The sequence below is a fragment of the Saimiri boliviensis genome, chromosome X (assembly GCF_048565385.1).
Source record: "Saimiri boliviensis isolate mSaiBol1 chromosome X, mSaiBol1.pri, whole genome shotgun sequence".
Classification (NCBI taxonomy): domain Eukaryota; kingdom Metazoa; phylum Chordata; class Mammalia; order Primates; family Cebidae; genus Saimiri; species Saimiri boliviensis.
In genome coordinates, this window is record NC_133470.1 from 44,860,648 (window position 1) to 44,869,579 (window position 8,932).

Below are 8,932 nucleotides of genomic sequence, written 5' to 3' on the forward strand. Positions count from 1 at the left end.
AATCCCTTACACCCTAGACATACGTACCTCAACAGATCAGAGAACTCACATGCTGGCACATGTACACAAAATCAGATTGGAGGAGATGTCTCATCCTAGAACATACGCTCCCCCACAAAAGCTGAGAGCACAAATTCTGGGACACACACCACCAAATAGATCATCAGATCAGAGACCTGCACAGAAATCAGCAACCGCCACTATCAGATACACACCCTCACAAATAGATCATGGAGTTCACATCCTGACAACCAGATAGAGACAGCACAACCTGAGGCACTGAACTAGTTTCTATTGCTGCTGAAACAAACCAGTAAATGCTTTTTGTCATAAAACAATGCAAATTTATTATCTCACGCCTGTAATCCCAGCCCTTTGGGAGACTGAGGTAGATGGATCCCTTGAGCTCAGGAGTTCAAACCAGCCTGGTCAACAGGACAAAACCCCATCTCTACTAAAAATACAAAAATTAGCCGAGAGTGGTGGTGGGCACCTATAGTCCCAGCTACTTGGGGGGCTGAGACAGGAGAACTGCTTGAACCCAGAACGCAGAGGTTGTAGTGAGCCGAGATGGCACCACTGCGCTCTAACCTGGGCGCCAGAGTAAGACTCTGTTTAAAAAAAAAAAAAAAAAAAAAAACTATTTATGATCTTACATTTCTGACAAGGAGTCGTACAGAGTAATAGTCAAGGTGTTGGCAGAGCTGACTTCTTTCTGGATTTCCTTGGGAAGAATCCAATTCCTGTAGGCGGTCTACATTCCTGAGCTCAAGGCCCCTTCCTCAAAGGCTCAAAGCCAAGGATCTGTTTCACCTTTGAGTCTCTCTCTCTCTCCCCCCTCTCCCACTTCTCCCTCCTCCCCATTGGTGTCTCTCCTTGTATCCATCCATCTCTAGCTCTTTTTGATCTCTGTATATGCTGTCCATCATCTTTTCTCTACTTCCATCATTACATAGCTCTCTCTGACTCTTGCCTTAATTCCTCCCTCATATAACGACACTTGTGATTACACTGGGCCCACCCAGTTAATCTAGGATAATTCCCCCATCTCAAGATGCTTAACTTCCACAAAGTCACCTCTGCAAAGTCCCCCTTTCCATGTAAATTAGCATAATCGTAGGCTTCAGGGATTAGGAAGTGGACATCTTTGGGGTGTCATTATCTAGCCACCAGAGACGTACATACACAAACAAACAATTCACAGACTTCACATCCTGAGTCATACATTTCCAAATAGATCAGACGCCTCCCACTCTCTAACAGACATCCAAAAAGAGCAGAGACTCATTCTGGGACATACACCAAAAAATACTCAGAGTCTTCAATCACTTGGAATTAAATTCACAAACACATATGAGAACTCACCATCTGGGATATACACACTCAAAGAGAACATGGACCTGACATGATAGGATATACACCCAAAAGATATCAGGGGCCCCACATGCTGCAAAATATACTCCCAACAGATCAAATCTCCAAACCTGGGACATACACATACACATTGCAGAAAGAAACATTCTTAGACATAAACCAACTAACAGGTTAGGTACCTTACAATCTGGGACATGCTGAATTAGACCTCACATCCTTGACAAACACATGCAAAAGAGACACTCACATACTGTTACATACACTAGCAAATGGATCACAGACCTCATGTAAGAAACACAACCAGAAAGAGATCAAAGACCTTAAATCCTGCAACATGAAATTGCAAACAGCCTAGAGATCTTACCTGCAGGATATATACCCAGAGTAAGTATACAGACCTGACATCTTGAGAAATAGCCACAAACAGATCAGAGACCTCAAATAAAACCCATAAACAAATCAGAGGTTTCAATCCTGCAATATACACCCATAATCAAGCCAGAGACCTCACATGCTAGGAAAAAGAGCCAGAAATAGATCTTAGACCTGGTATCTTGCGGCATACACCCATAAAGAGATCAGAGGGCTTATATTCTGAGACATACTCCCAAATAGGTCAGAGGTTTTCAAACCAAGGGAAATAATCCACAAATAGCTCAATTACTTCACTGCCTGAACACATACACACCTCAACAAATCAGACATATATATTACACACACATACAATATATTTATCTATTATAGACCCTCAGATTCAACCAACTGTGTATCAAAAACATTGAGAAAAAACAAAAAATAATACAAATAAAAACAATGTAGTATAACAACTACCTACATAGCACTGTATCAGGTATTATAAGTAATCGAGAGATTATCTAAAGTATACAGAAGAATTTACATAGGTTACATGAAAATACCATACCATTTTATATAAGGAACTTGAGCGTTCATGGATTTTTGTATCCACAGGGGTCCTGGAACCAATTCCCCCACCTACAGATATTGAGGGACAGCTATATTATTTTATATACATATATTTATATATATTTATATGAATATATGTCAGCAAATAAATCACAAACGCTTGGAAATATACCTAAAGAAAAAACATCAGAGATCTGATAACCTAGAACATTAGAACATACATGCCCCAACAGCTCAGAGCACTCACATCTTGGGATGTACATCCATAAAGAGCTCAAAGATCAAACACCTCCTAGGGCATGCTTTTACAAATAGATCAGAAAACTCAGATCCTAGAATAAAACCCTTGACAAAGGTCAAAGACTCCACACAGTGCTTCATTCACCAGTGAACACAGCAGACATTTCACACCATCAGACCACAGCCACAAACAGATCAGGGAATTCACATCCTGAGACATACCCCAACAGATCAGAGACATCACAACCTGGACGTGCATCCACAAACATCAGAGGCTTCAGGCCACGGGACCTGAAACCACAAAGTGTTCACAAACTTTCTTCCCTGGACACACATACCCAACTAGATCAGAGATCACTCATCCTAGGGCATGAATCCAGAAATAGACCAGAGAATTCATATTCTGGGACACACAACCTCAAAGAGGTTAAAGACCTTCCACCTTGATTCATTCTCCTACAAATAGATCACAGAATTCACATCAGATCCACCTCTATGTGTATATCAGGGAGTTCACATCCTGGGACATATACTGACAAATAGATAAGAGACCTCACAACATGGACATGTAACCACAAACAGATCAGAGACCTCAAATACCACAAATAGTGCAGAGCCCTCAGATTATGTGTCATACAGTATCAAACAGATCAGGGAGCTGAAATCCTGGGATATGCACCCACAAACAGAGTAGAGGACTTACAACCTGCACATTAATCCATAAAGATACCACAGACATCAAACTCTGCAAAGCAATCCACAAACAGATCAGAAACCTCAGATCCTGAGTCATATATTAAAAAATGATCAGAAAGTTCACAACCTGGGATATACCCCACAAGCAATGCAGAGACCATACACTCCTAAGACATATATCCACAAACAGAGATCTCAAATCCTGCAATGTACAACTTCAATAAAGTCAGAGACCTCACAGGTTAGGAAAACACCAGAAATAGACCCGACATCTTGTAACACAGAACCATGAGCAGGTCAGAGAGCTCATATGCTGGGATATTTATTTACCAGCGAGCAGATCAGAGGCCTCAACCCTGAGACATACACCCACAAAGAGCTCAGAAACCTCACACCCTAGACATATAAAGCTAAGCAGACCAGACACCTAACAACCTAACATCCTGGTATGTATGTAACCGAACAAATCAGAAACCTCATGTCACAGGAAATAACCCCCAAACAGATGACAGACCTAATAACCTGGAACGTAAACCACAAATATCTCAAAGACTTCACCTACTGGAATGTACTCCCCCAAATCAGCTCAGAGATGTCACATCCTAGGATATGCACACACAAACAGCTCAGAGACCACAGATTCTGGGACATATACCCTCAACATTCAGAGACCTCTCAAATGTGATTCATACACCTGCACACATATCAGAGCCTTCACCATTGAACATACATTCACAAACAGATCATGGAGTTCACATCCTGGGACGTGTACCAAGAAACAGAGATTGGTGCTGTAACAAATCACAATCATAGTGTCATAAAACAACACAAATTTAGTATCTTACTTTTCTGAAGGGCAGAAGAAAACAATGGATTTCAAAGGGCTAAAATCACAGTGTCAGCAGAGCTGCATTACTCCTGGAGGTTCTCGGGGAGAATCCATGCTTTTGCCTTTTCCAGTTTCTAGAGCTGCTTGCATTCCTTGGCTTGTGGACCCTTCCTCCACCTTCAAAGCCAGGAGCATTTCTTCTTTATCTTTCTTTTTTTAAAAAATTAATTTATTATTATTATTATTTTGCTCTTATGGTGGAAATTTGTTCATTAAGCCAGGAGCATTTCATCTTCAAATCTCTCCCTATCTCTCTGATGTCTGCTTCTGGCATCACATCTGCTTCTCTGACTCAGACTGTCCTGCCTCTCTCCTCTAAGGACCCTTGTGATTACACTGGGCTCACCTGGGAAATCCAGAACCACCTCCCCCATCTCAAGATGATTACTTAATCACATTTGCAAGGACCTTTTAACATGTAAGGTCACATTCACATGTTCCAGGAATATAAGGATGTGGACATCCTTCGTGGACCGTCACTCCACCAACCTAGGATATACATCCACAAGCAATGAAAAACATCACTTGCTGAGGTATCCACACATAAGCAACTCAAAGACTCCACATCCTATGTTATATGATTCCAAAGGGATCAGAGACCTCCCACCCTTGGACAGCACCCAGAAAAGTGAAGCACATGTTCTTTGTCATATACCCACAAAGAGGGTGGATATTTCACACATGGGACAAATAATCACAAACAGAAGATACCTCACACCCTTGACAAACACACATGAGGAGATTAGAAACTTAAATGCAGCAATATAAAGGCAACACCAGAATTCAGGTCTCATCTGAGAAATACATTCACAAGCAGATAAGAGATGGCAATTCCTGCAATACATTATTCACAAATGGATCTCAGAGACCTCACACCCCAAGACATCCACAAACAGAAGAGAGATCTCAACCTGTAACATATGCACACAAAGAAGAGATATCACATTCTGGAACAAACAGCCAGAGACTGAGTATATACCTGATATTTTCGGAATACACCCACAGAGAATTCAGAGTTCATATCCTTGGGATGTAAACCCACAAAAATATTACAGACCTCAAGCCATGCATAATATATTCACAATAAATATTGTGAATACATATATTCTAATATAAATTATTATATATTATAACATAAATTATTATTCTAATATAAATTACTACATATAATATTGTATTAAAATATAATATTAGTAATATAAATTATATTATATAACATATAAGCATGTTATGATAAGTATATATTATATATAATACATTAACATATATATTAACATACAATTATGTATAATACATTTATATATGTGAATATACAATTATATGTTAATATGTTAATATATCTTTTAATACATTCTATATACTATTATGTACATATAACATATACTTATAACATATGCTTATATGTTAATATATTAATATATAATATACAGTAATTATAATTCACAATTATAGTTTGAACTATATGCACTATATATAATATGTAACATATATTACATATATAATATGCATTTTATATATAATGTAATATATAAGGTATATTATGTAATACAAGCTCTATAAGATATATAAAATATTATCTTGTATATCTTATGTAAAATTATAATATATAATTATATATAATACTATATTATATACTAGTGTATCTATGTACACAATATTTATAATTGCAAATTATAGTTATATTCACAATAAATATTGTATTATGTACATTTTCATATATGGTACAATATGATATTGTATATATGGTATACTATATTATGCATAAAATACTATATTATAGTTTATATATTATATAAAATATATATTATATAACATATTATATTAATAGTATATATAATATATATCTTATATATTATATGACATCATATATAATACCATATGTTAGTTGTTATGTAGTGCATATATGTTCACAATACTTATAATTGTGAATTATAATATATACAATGCATATATTATATTAAATATTCTATATTATGATATAGAATATATAAAATACATGTTTTATATTATAGATATTATGTATAACATACTATATATTACAAAGCATATACAATATGTAATTATAATTATGTTACAATACATTTGTATAATATACATATAATTATATTAAATATATAATTTATAATAGAATTAGAATATAATAGATTAATATATAATAAAAATATATAAAAATATAAATTATATATACTTTGTATATATATAAAAATATATATTTATATTTGATTTAATATATATTCTAATTCACAAAAAAGAAAAATATGATTATGATATTTATTGTGAATATATCATGTATGGCTTGAGGTCTCTGATATTTCACACCTCACACTTGGAGATACACACCTAAACAGATCAGAGGCATCTCATCCTGGTACAGGTTGAATATTTCTTATCCATAATACTTGGGACCAGAAGTGTTTTGGATTTGGGATTTTTTTCCCATTTTTGGAATATGTGCATTCCAGTTGAGCATCCCACACCTGAAATCTAAAATGCTCCAATGAGCATTTCGTTTGAGCATCATGTCAGTGCTCAAAAAATTTCATGGTTTTTTTTTTTTTGTCAGAGTCTCATTGTTGCCCAGGCTGGAGTGCAGTGGCAGGATCACAGCTCACCGCAACCTCCACCTCCCAGGTTCAAGCAATTCTCCTGCCTCAGCCTCCTGAGTAGCTGGGATTACAGGTATGTGCCACCACACCCAGCTAATTTTCGTATTTTTAGTAGAGATGAGATTTCATAGTGTTGGCCAGGCTGGTCTCGAACTCCTGGGCTCAAGCCATTTTCCTGCCTCGGCCTCCCAAAGTGCTGGGGTTACAGGCGTGAGCCACCGCACCCAGCCAAGTTCTGGATTTTGAAGCATTTCAGACTTTGGATTTTCATATTTGTGAGGCTCAACCTGCATATAGGTTTTCAAATGAATCCGAGATCTCATAAACCCAAACACAACCCACAAATACCTCAGAGACCTCACATACTGGAACACACACCCCAAATCAGCCAAGAGCCCTCACATCCTAGGACATGTGCCCACAAACAGGTCAGAGACCTCATATCCTGAGACATATACCCACAGAAACCTCAAATACCACAAATTGAGAGACAGACACTCTCAAACAGGTCAGAGACCTCCTCACTGGTTCATACACCCACACACAAATCAAAGACCTGCCATATAAAACACACACTCACAAACAGATAGGGGGTTCACATCTTGGGAAGTTAACCAACAACCAGACAGAGACATCATGACCTGGGACACATTATTCATTTCTTATTGTTGTAACAAATCACCACAATCCTAATGCTGTGAAAAACACAAATTTATTTATTATATTACATTTGTGGAGGGCCAGAAACCCAGGAATGGGCCTTAAGGTACTAAAGTCAGGTGTCAACAGAGCTGTCTTCTTTCTGGAGACTCTAGGGAAGAGCACGTTTCCCTGCCTTTTCTGGGTTCTAGGGCTGCCTGCAGTCCTTCATCCCTTCCCCCTTTCTCCATCTTCACAGCCGACAGCAGTTCATCTTCAAACTGCTCTCTGATGTCTGCCTCTGTCATCGCATCTCCTTCTCTGACTCTGCTTCCACCATCACATTCCCTTCCGTCACTTAAGGTTCCCTGATTATATCTCTTTTGCTGGACATCTTTGAGGGATGCTTTATTCAGCCAACCACAGACAGGTGTGCACAAACAATTAGAGATTTCACCTCCTGGGATATACTCCCATGAACAACACAAGGATTTAAAGAACTGGGACCCACACCCACAAACAGTTGTGTCATCATATTGTTGTCTCTGACTCAGTTTGTGTCATTATATTCAGTGAAAATTCAAGAAAATCTCCCCATCTCAAGATGCTTAACTTAATCACATCTGCAAGGTATCGTTTAATTTTTTTTTTTTTTTTTTGAGACGGAGTCTCTGTCACCCAGGCTGGAGTGCAGTGGCACCATCTCTGCTCACTGCTACCTCCACTTCCTGGGTTCAAGGGATTCTTTCTCCTGCTTCAGCCTCCCAAGTGGCTGGGATTACAGGTGTGCACCACCATGCCCATCTAATTTTTTTATTTTTTATAGAGACAGGCTTTTGCCATGTTAGCCAGGCTGGTCTTGAATTCCTGACCTCAAGAGATCCGCCCACCTCAGCCTCCCAAAGTGCTGGGATTATAGCCATGAGCCACTGCGCCTGGCCTTAAAAATGTCTTTAATAAACATCTTTAAAATAATTTTTTAAATTTTAAAAAAATTTTCTGGAACGCTTCATGAATTTGCATGTCATCCTTGCATAGGGGCCATGCTAATCTTCTTTTTTTTTTTTTTTATTTATTTAAGATGGGGTTTCACCATATTGGTCAGGCTGGTCTTGAACTCCTGACCTCAGATGATCCACCCACCTCAGCCTCCCAAAGTGCTGGGATTACAGGCGTGAGCCACCGTGCCTGGCCATGCTAATCTTCTATGTATCATTCTAATTTTAGTATATGTGCTGTTGAAGCAAGCACTTAAATTTTTATATATTAATTTAAATATAAATTTTTATACATTTAGGGGTACAAGTGCAGTTATAATACATGGATATCTTGCGTAGTGGTGAAGTCTGGGCTTTTAGTGTACCTACCACCTGAATAATGTACACTGTATACAATTGGTGGTATTTCATCCCTCGCCCCTCTTCCACCCTCACATCTTTTGGAGTCTCCAGTTGTCTATTGCTCCACTCTGTATGTCCATGTGTACCCACTGTTCAGTTCCCACTTAAAAGTGAGAACATGCAGTTTTTGACTTTCTGTTGGAGTCATTTCACTTAGGATAATG

The 8,932-nt window shown here is 38.0% G+C and overlaps 1 non-coding gene across 1 annotated transcript; it reads right to left on the reverse strand.

Moving 5' to 3' along the window:
* Nucleotides 1–8,361: 8,361 nt before the first annotated feature.
* On the reverse strand, nt 8,362–8,464 carry LOC120366672 (U6 spliceosomal RNA). The gene has a single exon (XR_005581254.1). It is a non-coding gene; the product is annotated as a U6 spliceosomal RNA (small nuclear RNA).
* Between the last annotated feature and the right edge of the window lie 468 nt (nt 8,465–8,932).